Here is a 16,738-nt window from a genome sequence, read left to right as displayed (position 1 = left end):
GCGCCCGCGAAGAAGTTTTTTGACAAGTTGCCACTACACTTTGTGTTGTAATTTTAAACTCCGGTGGATTTATGAGGACTATGGTTAACTGCTCCTCAGATCCCTGCAGGGTAAATCCAGACAACTAGCTGGACTATCTGTTCAATCTGAGTTTTCTGTTGCATGACTAAAACAAATTTTGAACATACACATGTTCCACAAAAAACAAGTTCCTTCCCGAGGCTATTTCGCAGTGGCACCGTGGCTCTGTCCGGTGCTTAGCGCTGTCCATGACGATTGTGATTGGTTTAAAGAAATGCCAATAAATCAGAGCAAGTTTTTCTTCAATTCTGGAATGCAGTGTGGACTAGCCAGACCCTCTTTTTTTGGCGCTGTGGAGGTCTGGCAAAGCGAGACTTATATTGGTACAGCAGATTCCTAGATATCCTGACTTTAAGTCGCTAGCATGGATCAAGCTCCATAAATACTGGATACTACACTAACCATATGGCGTGGCAATTCATCAGATACTCCCTGCCTGTTAAATGCCCACACAACGTCTTTTGTGTAAAAGAATATGATCTCAAAGCCCAAGCCTAGATAACTCTGATGACGTCATCAGGGTAATTTTCTCAGTCTTGACAAAGGTCCCCCACAGTGACGTAAAACTACAGTATATACAACTGTTTTTACAGGCTTAGTAGTACTCCCCATGACTACTAAACTAATCTTTTGAAATTGGTGGACCTCCCCTTAACCTGGCTTGCCATTTTATTTTAATAGCTACATATACTTAAAGCTGTATCAATCTGTTGGGTGTTTTTTTTGTATTTATTTAACGTGTTTATAAAAACGCATGCCTGTTTCCACTATGTTCACCAGCTAGTTGCTAACTTGGTCAGTCTGGTGTTTGGTGTTCATAGTTTACAGTGTTTTTATTTTTGCTGATAACAGTGGTTACTACTGAAACAGGGTTGATAAAAGTTGTAAACTAAAACAGTAAAGTTGCATAAAACGATTAGCTAAATAAGGCTAAAAAATCTCTGTAGAGCTGTGGGGAACAATAGGGCTGGGTGATAATTCTCTGTGGATTTATGAATAAAAATGACTGTTTGATTTCTGTCATTTGAGCCATATACAAAAATTGATTAGTGCAGCTTTAAGTTACAGAATATTGTATATCCTAGTATGCCCAGTGCTTTCAACCAGTGCTGGTCTGATGCCCTTTAAGGTAGTTATACAGTGATTATAAAAACATCTATCCATGCAAACCAAAAATCTCCGAAAGTGCATTTTCATGTTTATGTGACATAAAAAACTTTTTTTACTGCTGTCTTTTACTTTTTTTTTTTTACTTTTTTCTAACATTTTTTTAGTTTTGTGAAAAATTGCAGCTGAGGGGTAAACAAATCTACAGTTAAAATTTACATTTTTACATCAACACACCTCTTCACTTACTTTTTAACTTCAACTTTTAATTTCTGGGGAAAATACTTATACATAGCTAATTATACATTTTTACAATTCTGGCAGCAGCAGTTTGCTGAAAATTAATGGAGGAAGAGTAATTAGCATGAGCAGCAATAGGCACCATGCCTGAACAGAAAGAGAAATGTATCCCACCTACAGAAACTTACATTTCATTAACTGAGAAGAGTGTAAAGTGATCTTTTGGAAGGTGCATTGCAAAAAACAACACATCAGTGACCACAGTATCAATACAACTACTGGGTTAAGGAGTGCTACACATGTTAATAAGCCATTTTGCGGTATAGGTGACAGGTGTCGGGTGCATGATAGCTTCCTGGATTTCTACCAGTCCATTATGAGGCCCTTCTCACGGTTTCAGCTGTGCTTCAACAGTATAACAGTGATGTGTTATCATTGTTTGCAACCCTCATTAAAACTAATTGGTATTGCTATTTGAAGGCTAGCTCATTACCTTGAGGAAAACAGCAACATTTTGTCTCAATACAGAATGCTAACGTGGCAAACTAATTTATTCACTTTTAGAAGACCAACAAACATAGGCGTATATTTCGGGGGAGAGGGGGGAGGCGAGAATGCAGGGGATAAAATTTAGTAGAGGAAGAGTTGTCCCCCTCAAAAATATCATGGGGGATCAAAACATGTACGGAAAACAATAAATGTTTACTTGTGCTACATTGGGGGGTTAAAGAACACAACAGGAGTGAGAGAAATAAAGATAGATTTATGTTGATTTGCAATGCAGGAGAAAAATAATTTCCTTTACATTAATAAAGACATTTGAAAAATGCGAGAATGCAGGAAATGAAGTGTTTGAAGCTCAAAATTATATCTGGGAGAACCTCCAGACCCCCCAGTTATAATGTGTGTGTACCCCCCAATGTTGAAACAAAACCTACGCCAAAGACATTTTAGCCTTCAAATTCTCACAATTGGTTGATGAGGAATAGCAGCCAGACTAAAATATCGAAGTTTCCTACATGTAAAGTATTTCTTACCTTCGGATCACGTGGACAGGCACACGTGATGGGCAAGTAAATTCTTGCAGTTACAGAAATTCCTCAGTGGGTCACTGGCTTGAAGTTCAACATCCTGCATATAAAGCACTCTGACGTCTCTGTAGCAGAAGAGGAAAAGATAGGTTATGAATGGTTTAGCACTGATTTCACAGTGCATCAAAGGCCATTGCAGATTAACGTGAATTCATGTGAAGAAAAAGAAATGGTTAATTGACTCAGGATTTATCCTAGTATCATTGTATTTTCTTTTGAGAATGAGTTTTGCAAATATTCCCACTTATACTGCAACTTATTTGCTAATAGAGCATTCAACAACCCTGTACAGCTCCCTCAAGCATTAGACCTTTATTTAGTTCCCAGTGGGAGTGCCGCCAAAGTGAACCTGGGCTTTAAAAGGTAATTGTTGCAGGTTGACATTCCTGACAAGACAATGAACACGACTATGCAGACATGAGAATGACAATGCGTTTTCTATTTAGTGATTATCGTCAACTACCAGAATCTTATTCGTAATTTGGTTTGTTTTCGTTGTTTTATTTCATTTGTTTACGTGCAAAATGTAGTTACTTTACTACTAACCAAAATTATAAATTAAAATAAATGTACTTTTATTCAGCAGAAAAAAACATCCATGAGAAAACTGCAGGGGAAAATATTCCTATGTAGGCAAAAAACTCCTTTAAAAAGAATAATTAAAGCCTCACAAGGTAACTTTACAAGTGGGCTCTGCCAGATGCCAGAGTGAGTCGTCAGACAGAATTTTCAATACACCAATACCCAGTAACTGCACGTTTTCTGTGGACAACCTTTGTTAAGTTTGCACTAGTTTTCCATGAGCAAGCATTCAGGAGCTGGAAAGACTAAATCGACAGGCCTGTACCTAGTCTATATCCCCAACAATCCACTTTTGGGATTGCTCGGTTGCTGCCGGAAATTTCGCCGGATGTCCTTTTCGGCAGGATGTCCTTCCCTTTCTGTAGCACGACTAAAACAACTTTTGAATGTACATGTTCCACCAAAACAATTTCCTTCCCGAGGCTATTTTGCTGAGGTACCGGGGCTCCGTGCATAGCCCCGCCCAAGACGATTGTGATTGATTTAAAGGTCCCATGACATGGTGCTTTTTGGATGCTTTTATATAGACATTAGTGGTCCCCTAATACTGTATCTGAAGTCTCTTTCCTAAAGTTCAGCCTTGGTGCAGAATTACAGCCACTAGAGCCAGTCCCACAATGAGGAGGAGAGAGGGGGGGGGGGGGAGTTTTGTGAAGTTTTCATGCCCTGGGACCTTTAAAGAAATTAATTTTGAATTTTCAATACACCAATATCCAGTAACTGCACATTTTCTGAGGACAACCTTTGTTAAGTTAGCACTAGTTTGCCATTAGCAAGCATTGAGGAGCTGGAAGATTAAATTGACAGGCCTGTACCTAATTACCTAATGGCTTACATTTAATTTGGATTGTTATTGATAAGATATAGGTAATGTAGAAAACACATCTTATCTGACTCACTAAAAAGATGACACAATAAAGTAAATGCTGTCCTCCGACTGCATCCTTAGGAATCATAAATGGGCCAATCTGTTTGGTAGTTAATGGACTGCACTGTATGTTTGATTTTACGCTGTATGTCAGATACACCAGAATTATTAGTCAGTCAGAGCATCTGAGAAATATAAGATGTACACCATATAAAGTTGTTATGGTGAACATGTTAGCAAACAGTTGTCTGTTTCCATAACCAGTGACATTAGCATTCAGTTGGATTTGTGTTTTTGACTATAAGTCAAATAGTCACTATATTTAACTTTGGTTTGATAGCCTCCACCTCCTGATGGATAACAGCTGTCTGCTGCGGCTGGAAATGAGGTTGATAAGAGCGGTGAAACTGAACCAAAAGTTGTGGAGCCATGACACAAAGACAATGAACTGAAAGCTGCTAAAAGTTCTGTTAATGTCAGACAGCGTATCCCAGCCTACATTGGTCGAGAGGCAGGGTACTTTCTTCAAAAAGAAGGATCAGGATTTGTTAATTGTTAACAACAACAACACATTTTTTGCTGCCTTCACAACTTACAACTTGGGATTTGAACTCACAGCTGAAACAGTGCCTAATATCTTGCAGTAAAATCGTTTGTCCCGGTTCAATTAGGAGTGGACTTAAAAGGTGAGCGGTGGAATACATCATGCGCTAGCTGCCAGACATGTCGTCCTAGCCCAGGGCTGGGGTTACCCACAGCAACCAGCATCTCTGATTTAACAGAAAACTTGACCAATATCTCCGTTCGTTGATTCCCAAACAGGAGCATTTGAAGCTAAATATTGGCCAGTAGCTAGAAGCCAGGCGTGTTGGTTTCATCTCATAAAAACATTGGGAGACAGCAGTGAAGGCTAGCTGTCATCTGTGCGCTTGCCTGAATGGGGGATAAACTGCTGCCTCAGAGGCTCCTGTCTCCTTTGGGGCCTCTCGTTGAACTAGATTGCTTCAGGTGAAAATCTATCTTCGGATGAAAAACTCTTTTAATCAAAGGTTTTTTTTTTTTAATGTAGACCATCACATTCTGTGTAAGCAGATTTTATTACTGACCAGGCAGATATCTCACCTCGCATTAATGTCTGTGAGACAAGCTGTGAAATAAATAGAAAAAACCCTGATGAACCCATTTTGGTTAAAAAGTCAGAAATCTGACATTTGTTAGACACGTGTTGTAGTCTGCCTTTGCCAGACCTTCTTCCATAAGCTGCGGAAGAGTCTGTTCACAAAGCATTCCCAGGATGGGAGAAAAATCTGTTCTGGTTTATTGGCATTTCTTTAAACCAATCACAATCATCTTGGGCGGCGCAAATATCCGGCGGAATTGAGATAGTGGATGGTCGTGAATAAAGACTAGGTACAGGCCTGTCCAATTTTATTTTCCATCTCCTAAATGCTTGCTCATGACAAAGCAGTGCAAATTTAACAAAGGTTATCCACAGAGAATGTGCAGTTACTGTGTATTGAAAATTCTGTCTGACGACCAGTAGCGATTTTAGACCCTTTTTAGGGGTGTTCAAGCCTAAATTTCATCTCAGCCACCCTAAAAATTATAATAATAAAAATGAAATACATTTTTTTTTTTTTTTTTTTAGTGCTTCAAGTTAGAGTTTGCAAACTTGTCTGTTAGCGACAGAGGGCAAACAATTACAGGTTCAAAGAAACAGGTTAATATCCTGTGTTGCTGTCGCCAACACTATGCACCTGTAACCAAGTCAAGGAAAGTTTTATTTTTTATTTATTTATTGTTTACACCTCATTATCATTTGATTTGATTCTGGTAGTCCATGAAGTGACTTAGACATAGTGTTTTCATATGTTCAATATTTTGCATTTATTGTCTGTTATAATATGCCGGGTTAATGTCCTCCTCCCAGCCAATCAGAATCAATCAGATTCTTAAACAAGGTCTGATCCTAGAATCGCCCCTGCTGACGGCTCACTCTGGCATCTGGCAGAGCCATCTTGTAAAATTACCTTGTGGGGCTTTAATTATTCTTTTTAAAGCAGTTTTTGCTTAAATAGGACAATTTCCCCAGCAGTTTTGCCTTTTATGTTTTTTTCTGCAGAATAAAAAGTAAATTTATTTTAATTTATAATTTTGGTTAGTAGTAAAAGTAACTACATTTTGCACGTAAACAAATGAATTCAAACAACAAAAACAATCAAAAAATTACGAACAAGATTCTAGCAGTTGAAAATAATCACTAAATAGAAAACGGAATTTTGTTCCCCATTGTCACTCTCACATCGTGTTCATTGTCTGTTTGTTGAACAGAAAATTCAGATTGGACAGATAGTCTAGCTAGCTGTCTGGATTTACCCTGCAGGGACATGAGGAGTTTAAAATTCCAACTCAAAGAAAGGGGAAGGTAACGGCCATATGGCGGAATTTCCGGCAGCAACAGTGCAATCCCGGATATGGAAGGTCGTGCCACTAGCTTTACCTCCCTGTTACTGACACCAGCCACCTGGCCTAATAATGAAAATCATTCTAGTGAGGTACTTTCCAAACACTACTGTGTGTCAAAATTCATATGTTTGCTTCCTTTTTAATCTGCCTGTCTTAGCAATATATCAAGTTTAGTTGGTTTTCACTCATTGTCAAAATAACTTTGTATGTGTAGAAGAGTTTGCAGAAAATAATGGAGCTGTGCAGAGACATACATATAGATTATGACAGTCTAGCTAACAGGCAGTCTGTGTGTTTCAGCAGTCTGACCAAAAACATTTCCAAAAGGTACTGTGATGGCAGGTTCACAAATTATACCCACAAGTCCTATTTTTTTTAAATTTCATTCCCTGAATCTGTATTGCTTTTACGATCATTATGGCATGCCTTGAGGCACTTCTGGAGCTAAATAACAGATGCACTGCTGCCGAGAAAAGAACTAGAAAACAACATTACAACAGAGATGTAAACATGCGGTGGCGTCAATCGTTACCGAGCTGACACGTCTGCGGGATCTGTGACACCCATAATTAACTGTCAGCGGTGTCAGTGTTCGCAGCGTTCACATGAAGGTGAGTGCTCTACTAACTGGCTGAAGCCACCCTCAACGCCGCGATTTAACAGCTAACAAAACTTCCTCTGTGCAGCAGCAACAGCAGCAGCTCCAGGCTGTGTTGCTTCCATACAGGGTGATGATGTACTAAAACAAAGTTTGTCAGTTAAAGACGCTGATCTCCCACTATCACAGAGGACAGTGTACCAACACAAACTCTATCAACAGCTCAGTTTATACTACTTGACTATCAGAAAAATGGCTTTCTTAGTAGTGGGCGTCTGTCAGTGATGTTTTAATTCCCTGCTTCACAGTGTCACAGACATGAATCATAAGAAAGAAAATTACAGAAGCATAATAGGAGCCATACTCTCAACAGAAGTAGTCAAACTGTGCAGTGGTATTGGATGAGTAACAAACACCGTACGGTACACAATACAGTAAACAAATGGGGAAAATGCCAGATTGAGATCATTTAATTGTTAAAGCTGCATTGCTAACGACCTCATTAACAAAAGAATGATGGGAAATCAGCATGGTCTGGGCAAGGAACCGCCTGTGTGACAGCCATCTGGCTACAATGGGGGGTGGGGTTAAGTGGGGGTTGGGGGGTTGGTAAGTTAACACCACGGCCGTCACGACTTCCAAGCGTAGGCCGAGAGCCCCTCTAGATGGAAGCAGATATTAGTGTTTTACTAACCAATGTGAATTCAAATGTTATTTTTCTTTATTTGAGCTATAATGTGATTCAAGAATTCACAAAATGCGAGTATAGAGTAGACTTATCTGCTGAATATCTCTGGATGTTTTAACCAATATTAAAACTGAGATAATTGCTCGAAGGTGGATTTACTAAATGTTTTCTCCATACTTTTCACATGTATGGCAGTTTACTTTAAATACACACCTACAGTACATTTATAATATAAGTATGAAGATATATTATCAAACATGTCAAAGTAGGGAATCAGTCCAAATTGGCCCAAAACTTTCAGACTTTAATTATATTACTTTAAGTTTATAATATAATAAAGTTATACTTTTGCTGTACGCAAAAACAAGCACATAAACTGTTCAAAAACTGACCTCATCGCAACCTTAAAATGGGAAAAAAGGAAAATGCAGCTTATCCAAAGTGATGATTTCAATCCGCAATGACAGCAGCAGTGAATCAAACTTTGCTAGCTCATATAAGGCATCAGATAACAAATTCATTCATTTCCACAAGCTGCATTCATGCAAATTGTGGGTTAATCATCTATTTATTTATTTATTTAAAATGATCAGTGATGGGCCTTTAATGTTTGAGACATATGTTCATACTGTAAGGGCTCCTTTAAGTTATTAAGTTATTAAGTTAAAGCGGCACTCCGGCAACTTTTCATTTGCCAATATACAACTCAATACCATCTTAAGACCCGAGATTGTTATATACGACAAAAAAACTGTATCTCTGATTCATGACTTAATCATTTTATAACCATAACGAGTATAAATTAACCATCTACTGCAGCTAAAAGCGAACACTCACGCTGTTCCACTGATGTATTTGGTGTCTTCGTAGCCCTTACAGGAGGTTTTTTTAAGCGTTTTTGGGATCTTTGAGCAAAAAAAAAAATCAAAATCTTACATCCAAGATTAATAAACTTTATGTTCATAATTTATGGATTTTCGGTCTTTAATCGCCCCTAGCTTTGATGCTAACCGCCATTTTAGTTTCCCATGCTCTGGGAGAGCATTCCGACCAATCAAAAGCTTGTTTACGTCTTGTTAACCAATGGAAGGCTGGTCTGACTATCCATGTGTGTGTGCATCATTGCAGATGAAACAAAGATTGTATATAGTCAAGAGCAGGGATCTTCAACAGGGGGTCCGGGACCCCTAGGGGGTCCTCAGAGTTACTGGAGGGGGGCCCCCAAATTATTGTATTTTTTAAAAGTTTAAAAAAAAATTAAAATGGCTTAACATGAGTCCAACATATTATTAGCACACCACCTATTTTTTAATAGCTTAGTATTATGCACTAAAAAGGTATGTATAAAGGCTTTAGGCTGTCCATGTTATTGTAAACCCAGTTTAGCTTAATTTTATACAATATATGTAGAAGGGGGGGGTCCCTGCTCCATCTCTCTTTCAGTCCAGGGGTCCTTGGCTTAAAAAACGTTGAAGATCCCTGGTCAAGAGGAATGACCCGAGTGCAGAATAGTTCAATGTGACTGACCCTGACAGAGAGAAAAATGGCATTACTGTCGTGAGTATTGGCATAACCCCTATTTTCCACCAGGCGCGTCTGTGCTGTGTTATGGATACGTGGCCCCATGAAAGCAATCGCTGCCATTCAAGTCAGTGCTTGATATTCCACCAGCCGCGCCACGGCGCATCCCAGAAGCATGCATGAAGCAGCTCTCCCCTCAGTTCCGCTAAAGATAAGTGCCAGGTCTATTTAAGCCTTTCAGACAGTCGGCCGGGAAGTGAAACAGGAAGAGCATCCAGTCAGTTTACCAAAAGACAGTTTAATAACAGGAGTGCTTGGAGAGGAAGGTAGATACTAGCTAATAAACACGTGATTGTTCTGTAAAGTACTTGTAGAGACAATATAATCTACGAGTCGGGTCTTGTGTGTGTTATTGTGCGTGGCGGAGGAGGCGGAACAAAACTGAACGCAGCCGAACGCAGCAAAGACACGCCCGGTGGAGAATTGGAGTAAGTGAATCCCATGAAGTCAAAAGCGTCTGGACTTTTTTTTTGAAGAAATGTAGATATTTTGTCCACTGTATAAATTATAATGTTCATTTTCTCACTGTTTGACTCCCAAGACATAGGAGAACTTTTTTTAGACAACATAAATGCTTGTGTAGCCTTGCTGTGTGTGTGATATCAATAAATATCTGTGAGATTCAATTTCCGTTTTACTTTTTCATTTGTCTTTATGGTCCCATAACTTCATTTTACATTCAAGTGACATCACTGCAGCACAGATATTCTAATAGCCCAGTTTGTCCTGATAAAATAGATGATCATAAAAAGATGATTTCATCATCAGGTCTATTTTTCCGACCTCGGAAAGCTCCTTTCAGAGCCACAGCAGATATTATGCTAAGTATGTGATAACTAAACTGAAAGTGATGTGCAAATTGGGTGCCCCTTTAACGGTGAGAGGGGGATTATTGCTGCGCGTGTAATACTGCACATTTACAGGCTATATATCAGCATTGTAAAAACAATTAATTAAGATATTTAAAGTAGCTACTTATTCATTTTGGCATAATATTTTGCACATACAGTATAACCTAATTAACTGCGACTAATAACACATGTCAAAATGGTTCTTGTTTGACCACTTTCTAAAATTTCTAACTAAAACTTTCAGAAAACTACAATACATGATAATAATTTTTACTTTGCATATGAGTGTCATCCCACTCTCCTAGGAGAAGAACTTGTAGAAAACAAGTGCAGGAAGAATCATAAGTGACCCTGGGTTCTGCTCTGAGGTAGGAATGGGTTTAGTCCTAGTTAAACTTTCAACATAATTCCTCGGAGGGATTCTGAGATGCTTGATAGATACAGGCCCTGGCCTCACTGTGGTTTCACCTGGGTGTCAGAAAGTAGTTATCAGATTAAGAAAAAGAAAACTGATAATAATCATATTACTATTAATGTATAAAAGTGTTAATATATGTTCCTCATGAAACAACCTACATACCTATGAATAAGCATGACTCTGCTGAAGTCAGTGGTTGGTACTCACTGCCCATATTTCACTTTTTTGTTGTTGCTGGGAGACGACTTCTTCCACTCACTTCTGAGCACTTCCAGATGCCACTTCCTGTTAACTTTCCTCAGTTTTCTCTCGCTGTGGTTATAAGTACATTAAGAGACAAAGCAACATGTCAAAATCTAAAATGTACTACTGTGTATGTGAACTTTCTACTACTGCACTCACTGTCAGCTGATCGCTCTGTCATTTTGTTTTTGAGGAAGTTAGGAAAACGGGTTAGCCAATCACACAGCTGCACACTGAAGCACGTCATGACAGGAAGCCAAATGGAAAAAAAAAAAGAACAAAAAAAAAGCTGTGGGGTGAACGCCGGTGCATTCACTGCAAAGACTTAAGTTTTAAAACAGATGTAGTGAATGGGAAAGTGATGATTACAAAACACCACAAAGGTAATTATTTTTTTTGCCACATGCATTGTTTTGTTTAAGGGAAAATAAGTTATAAGGTTGGCAATATTTCACAATGGAGGAGCATGTAATGGAAGAGATTGCTTTCTTATAAACAACACAGTGTTGCAACAAACCGTCACGTTTTCTCACTGCTGGGAAATGATGACTAACAGATCTTGGAGTTTCCCCCACACATATTTCTGCATGTTGACGAAGTGAAAATATTAATGGAAAGTTCCAAAGTAACAGTTATGGCATTTATTTTTCCTTCAGCAGCCTACTTTGCCAGGTCCCCTACAATGTTCTGTTTTAGGCCTATATATATATATATATATATATATATATATATATATATATATATATATATATATATATATATGCCTTGGTCATATGGAAAAGAATTAAGTCACAATTTATTTGTTGTTATTTTGTTGTACATTTATGTTATTTATTCTTGTAGTAGGTTCATATTACCTGCTTACACATAACAGTAGAAAAAATGCTACCTCAGGACCGAACATTTATCAATTTTAATATTAATATTAATAATATATATTTTTATTTTTGGTTTGGGGAAGTTTGCACTCAGGTGACTCCAGTCAAGCTCTTTACCTAAGATAGTGTTAGGTTAACCAAACACGTCGGTTCAGTTGTCATTCTCAAAGCTTCTCTTAAAAGTGACAACATGCTGTTAAAATATACCAAAAATAAAGGATGAATCTAACCTGTGTGTTGCTTGTCCAATTGTGTTTTTCCATAGTTAGCATACAAATAAATAGTTATGTTAGAACTAAACAAAAAAGGAATGATAATTAAGTTTTAATTTCTAATACTAACTGGCACTACCCTGCAATACAGGAACAATGCTGGATCTTTATTTCCATGTCATCTAGATGAGTCATCAGCATAGTGAGAATGTTGCCCCTTTGCCTGGGTCATGCAATCTTTTAGCACCACATCATGTACATAAAGATCATGTGCATAGTTTAAGAGTTCACGGTTTCACAGTTTTTTAGTTAAAACACATGCAAAATGTGAAGAGTTCCATACCTTCTCTAATAAAGCACTCAGCTCCCAAAAAAAACAAAACCTTGAAGAAGTTGTTGGTATGGGACAGGTCTACACTCTAATTAAATGGCACGTCTCCTACTATTCATGAAGATCACTTATTAAAACAAGCATTCACATCAATCCACTAGATAAAATGACTTAACACCAAGTGCCATGAAGCCCATTAAATTGCTTCTTTAGAGATGGATCACGTCCAAACACACAATCAAAGGATTTGACTGGGATTATCTCAGATTAGAAACACTCAAGGACAAATGAGGAGATGACAGGATATCATACATTGAAAGGATAAATTAGCAGTCACATACCAGACCAAATTTGTGATGGGTGTTAGGGAATAAAGAGCGGGGGGAAAGATTGAGTGCTAAAAGCAAGGAACAGCTCATCACTTTTTAGTAAGCCCAATGATACATGGCCAATGTAAACCACAGTAAAAGCTTTTCCTCTCCCTCTAAAACCTCCTGCCATCTAAATAAAGTTCACATCAGGGAGAGAATCAACTACTAAAGACGGAGAAATGGACACAAAGTAACTGTTGAGAGATTCATCTGTTAGTTTATGACCTTATGGTGTTACCGTGAAAAACATTTTGTTTAAGAACCTCTCAGACACTATCATACCATGCTCTTAGTACATTTTTGAGTGGATTTGAAGTCATTACTCAAAGTGGAACTAAATTCATTACTTGCATCAAATAGTAATCTGGGAAACATTTCTTTTATTTATTTATACGTTTGTCACTGAAATCAACTTGAGCTTTCCTTCAGTCAAAACTGTATTTTAGTCTCTGTGGGTAGTTAGGCCTTTGGCAATTCCTTTGAAAATGCATCTCTACAGAATTTACAATAAACCAAACCATTTTTAGCCAAACATGAGATTTGTGAGCTTCATTTAAAAATCAAATGTAGAAGAGCCCTTTTCTTGCCTGGTAGATATTTTAGTTCCGCTCTAATTTGAATATTTAAAAGTAAAGTGAAGCAGGCCTAGTGCTGATAAAAAAAAAACACTTTTCAGGAGGATAAATAATGTAGGCAGTGGTTAATGTTAGTATGTACTTCTTTGCATATTTTAAAACCAACGAGGACCTTCGCTCAATCGCAGAAAGTAAGGCTTTCGCATTCTCCCAGACAGCAGTAAATGTATTTCAGAGGGTTTTGTACATTAAAGAAATGTGACCATGAACCTCAACATAATCTTTTCTGTCATAATGCTCACTTGTCAGGCTCTTTCCCTTGTGCTATGACTAGGTGGCATGGATAGTGGGAAGCAATACTGTATCTGCAGCGCCTGTTGAAAGCTGAAAAGCTCAATTCATCTACTCTTTGATCTGTTCCATCGCCTTTAATGATGCATGATGTGACTTACAGGTTGTCTTTGTGTAGGATTTCGTTTGAATTTCTCCACTATAGACTGAAGGTTCATAAGTTCACTGACTACAGTATCTGTTAAACTGTGGCTCTCGGCCCCTAGAGTCTAGGATATTGTATCCTTCTTGAATTACTGACAAGAGACTACAGAATGATTGGTGCTGCTGATACAGAGTAATGCATAGGCCTACTACATTTTGAAAAACAAACATTTTAATGTTTATCATGGAGTCATAATATACTAGAAATCCCCCATTTAATTGGTAAATAAGTTCCATAGGTGCTGACACACCAAGCAGACGGCAAAGAATGTGGCGCATTTAATGCCAACTGTGGCGCGCTAAGGCCACGCCTTCTCACGCTATCAAACATTGATTTAAAAGCTAGGCTACTTGTCCTTGACAACATTAAACATTTGGGAGGACACATGCTGTGATATAAATTTGTATAAATTAGCTTCCACAAAGAAAAGGGAGGCTATGAAGCTACGGTAACTAGTATTGATGTAACTTTTGTAGATGTTATATCAACATGTGCTGAGTCATCAGCAGCCCTGTACACTTTGGTTATCCTGCTGTATACAAAGGAGGGGGGGCTTAGCTAGTGTTAGCCCTCTCTTTCATGGGTTCAGATGTGGTGAAAGTAAAATGACCAGACTGTCAAAACTCACAGGAACAGGTAGTCCAGCATACCGTGATGTTACACTGGGTGATCAAATCACAACACAGAGTAGTGTATAGAGTGTTCAAAACACAGATGGGGCTAAGGGATGCTTCACAATTAACGTGATTTTATCGTAGGGTGACCAGTCGTTCGGTTTGACCGGGGACAGTTCCAAATTCTGTCCCGGACAAAGCCTGTCAGACGTTGTCCCGTTTACACCAACCACTATGAAATTGTCCCGGGTTGTCAGCGATTACATAGCCAATGTGGTCATATTAAAGTCTTACTCATTAACTAAACCCAGTAGAAAGAATAATAAAAGTCCAGCGATGATTTTAACAATGTGTGTGTGTGTGTGTGTGTGTGTCTGTGTGTGTTTGTTAATCAAAGGTCTGCGCTATATATTATGTGCAGCTGTTACATTGTATATTTGTAAACATTGCCATAATGCCTCTTCTTATCTGTCCCATTTTAACCAGTCCCTCAGTTCCGCTGGAAAGTCAGCCGGACGACGCTATTGTGGAAACGCTAGCGCATTTCAAAAGCAGGGAGATTCCGTTCAAAAATGTAGGTCCTATTTAAGGTTCTGACTCTGGTTAAAAGACGAAGAAGATGTTGCTAGCGTGAGACAACTAAGTAACTTGTAAACATGTCGCTACTGTCGTTGTAGTAAACTTGGTAAACATATTTGGATGTTGTGGACATTCAGTTCTTCATTAGAAGATACAAATAATCATGTGCAAATTCTGATTTGACACAACTTAGTGCCTATTGATGTACCCACCTTACCTAATGCTTTAGTTGATGTGTTGTTCATGCATGGGTCATGAATGAGGCTATGAACTCATGTCAATTCTGATGATTCATAAGCTATAAAGGAATGAAGTAATGCCAAATCATGAATTAATTCATGCATTAATTCATAATTCATGTACCTTACCGTAAAGTGTTACCATAACTTTAGTTCAATCCCTGTGGCAGCAATTCCAAATAATTCGCTTAGTGCCATGCAATGAAAATACCTTTTCACAAGTTCAGTGGGTGCATTTTTTTGCAGAAGAATGCTTTAATTCCTAAAATAAAGTTATCCCACACAAACTCACTCAATGTCTTTTTAATATTATTTATTAGTCATGTAGGCTACATATACAAGAACATTCAAGGAATATTAACTGAGATAATTCTATTGCGCTGTGAACAGTAGGTCATGTGCTGTTGGCAAAATTGTGTCAAATATCTGTCTGTGTCTATGTTCGACCTGGGCTGGCACATGTTCGTATTTTAAAAAGCTGGTAAGGCAGCACGAGCACTACCGTCACGCAGTGTCCTTGTTTTAGTTCTGTTTAAATCTGGTCACCCTATTTTATCGAAATTGCAATATGGACTATTGCAATATCCAAATGGCACGGCACAATATTTGTTAAATATGTGTCAAACCATTCTGAATTAAGTATTGTGGTGCTGCAAAGACGTCCCGTCCTACAAATCGTATCCTACAGACTAAAGAAAAAGTCTTTGCTAAGGATTAGGGTGACCAGATCCCGGTTTGACCGATTTTGAAGTTAATGTCCCGAGTCCTGACAAAAGACTGTCGGACGCTAAAATGTCCCGGTTTACACCAGGAGCAGCGTGAGTGATTTTGCCGGTCTTCAGCCCCGAATGTTTTGAGTTTATCCCCGATTGTAAATTTGTCCAGTTTATTTTTCCGAGGCGAATAGAACGGGCAGCTACGCGCGGGTCCGATCATGCTGTATTTGTTGCTATCACCTAGCAACCGCTCTCCGTGAGGAAAGCTGTGAAAGCCTGGTGAAAGCCGGTGCAGTTTTCGCGGAGTCATAGCCAAATCAGTCTAATACATTGATGCCATCAACACAAAGTTTAGGAGCACAACACTACTGATTTAGTTTGAAGTTCCTGTGACGTGATGTTTACAGTCTATGGTTCAGACTCAGACACACGGAGCTCTGAAGCAGACCTGTTTACAGCGCAGCTTCAGGTTATAACGGACGCTGCCAGCTGTTGACATGCTGCAGATGTGTTGCGCTTGTGCTCTGTGTATTTCTGCAGTAGATTCGGTTTTCCACCTCCAATGTAGAGCGGTGTACAGCCCTATGGTACAGCCACTTGCCTAGCTAAACTCGTTGTCTCATTCAAACACCCAAACGGGCTCTGTGTCTGGTAGAAGGTCTATTCTACCTTTAGCAGAGCAATCACGTATGCACTGCAGACTAATGGTAGGTAGCCGATTATAACTTACTTTTTCTCAAAATCATGACATCCAAATCACAGAGAACACAGATATATTGTATTTTGAATGTGCACAAAGTTTTGGACATTGCTCAAACACATCTGAAATATTACAGTCCAGGGGTATACATTAACAACAAAAGAGCAAAACAGGAGGGAGGTAGGCCAAATGATGCTTAGGCTACATGTGCTG

At 38.7% G+C, this 16,738-nt stretch overlaps 1 protein-coding gene across 2 annotated transcripts in view; it reads right to left on the bottom strand.

Moving 5' to 3' along the window:
• LOC114561536 (uncharacterized) overlaps positions 1-16,738 on the bottom strand; it is a 125,423-nt gene that overhangs the window by 87,395 nt on the left and 21,290 nt on the right. The gene's annotated exons all lie outside the window — the stretch shown is intronic.

The sequence above is a fragment of the Perca flavescens genome, chromosome 9 (assembly GCF_004354835.1).
Source record: "Perca flavescens isolate YP-PL-M2 chromosome 9, PFLA_1.0, whole genome shotgun sequence".
In the NCBI taxonomy this organism is placed as follows: domain Eukaryota; kingdom Metazoa; phylum Chordata; class Actinopteri; order Perciformes; family Percidae; genus Perca; species Perca flavescens.
This window is presented reverse-complemented; position numbering and strand designations above follow the sequence as displayed.